General features: G+C 35.0%; 1 non-coding gene across 1 annotated transcript; it reads right to left on the bottom strand.

The window, feature by feature from the left end:
* Positions 1–205: 205 nt before the first annotated feature.
* LOC129037755 (U1 spliceosomal RNA) lies at positions 206–367 on the bottom strand. The gene has a single exon (XR_008502978.1). It is a non-coding gene; the product is annotated as a U1 spliceosomal RNA (small nuclear RNA).
* Positions 368–1,621: the final 1,254 nt, after the last annotated feature.

Genomic DNA, 1,621 nt, shown 5'->3' with positions numbered 1-1,621 from the left:
GTAAGCAATCATATAAAGTCTGTTTAAAACCTAAAATTGCCCTTGGAGTTGAACATATCAAGTTTCTTTTCAAGTATTTATTGAAGCATAAATAGTAGGGCTGAAAGCAATGTTTTTTTTTTTCATCTTTTAAAAATTTATATCAGAGATATAAATTATGATAACTGTGATATCATAATATCAGAGATTGATATCACAGTCTTTGTGAGAGATTATGAATGCAGTCCACCACTACCACAAATTATGCAGTCAAGTTTCCCACAATTGGGGAAATCACAGGGGTCAGCATATCTGGAATATAATGGATAAGCCTCACCCTGTGAAAACCACTTTTGTGATCCTGGTATCTCCCCTGCCAGATAAGTAGAAAGGCAATCTTTTGACTCTTACCTATGAGAAATATTTACCCCAGTGTCATTATCTCACATTATTAAAATATGAGTATTGAGGAAAAAAAAAAAAAACACGGAGCCAAGCAAGTATTGAAGAACAAAAAAACAAAAAACAATATGAAGATTAATTAGAGGAACAGCATACTTCAAGAGATGATCTATTGTGACATGCAGAAGAAAGTATCTGGAATATGGTATTCTCTAATAATTGCAGGAAGTTATGGCCTTTATGTATCAAGAGTTACAAGTTAGTAGAGCAAAAAAAGGATGAGGATGGAGATCAAGAGCAACTACATGAAATAAAAAGAATAAGATAAAACAAGACAGAATCCTAAAAATGGCTTTTAGTAGAGAGGGTGAAAATTATAGGAAAAGAAAGCTTAAAATGTTTTTGAAAAACTAAAAGATAACAAGCAGTAGAATTGAAAATGGAATATATAGTTCCAAAAACACTAGATAATTTAAAGACACATAAAAAATCTATGAGGCAAAATACAGAAAGCAAAGAGATAAGGGAAACATAAATAAAAGAAAGCACACATAATGAGACAATGTTTCAAATTTATCTGTTTTATTTTTCAGTGCTAGTAATTCTTTTATCTTCTTGTTTCATTCTTCAAATTATCTTGGCAGGTTGAACTTATCCAGGAAAACATCCCAGCACAGAATAAAACTGGAGTCCTCAGTTTTTCAAAATCAAAACATTTTTATGAATGAAATGGTAGGAGAAGAGAAGGGATTTTTAATTCTCAAGTGCAAAGGTTAATGACAAAAGCTACATATTTGGAATAATAAAAAGAGATGTAACAACCAGCTTTCTAGGGCAAGGTTCCCTGCCTCTGAATGAATTATAGCATCAAAAAGGAATATCCTCCTTGTGTGGGACTGAGAGGGGGTTCCTCTGACACTTCTACCTTCGTGGTTGGCTTCAAAAGATGATGGTAGAATATACTCTGCAGAGAAGTGTCACAATCTGGAATTTTATGGAATTTACCTCTTGCTGCCTGTCTGGAGTACTGGAGAAATGTCGTGTATCACCTTGTGTGGGGATAGTAGAGGAGATGGCTACATTTGGATCCAGGAGCAAAGAGAGCTGATGCCATTCGGCCTACTCTCTCTTGGCTCTGAACTTTTATGGGACAGCAGCCTTAGGGAAGAGACTGGAAACAGATTGTTAGGAGTGTGTGCTGGATGCAGTTGGCTGAAGTGGCAAGATACTGCACAGTAAT

The sequence above is a fragment of the Pongo pygmaeus genome, chromosome 4, assembly GCF_028885625.2.
Source record: "Pongo pygmaeus isolate AG05252 chromosome 4, NHGRI_mPonPyg2-v2.0_pri, whole genome shotgun sequence".
NCBI lineage: Eukaryota > Metazoa > Chordata > Mammalia > Primates > Hominidae > Pongo > Pongo pygmaeus.
Note: the sequence above shows the minus strand (reverse complement) of the source record. Positions and strands in the feature narration are given on the sequence as shown.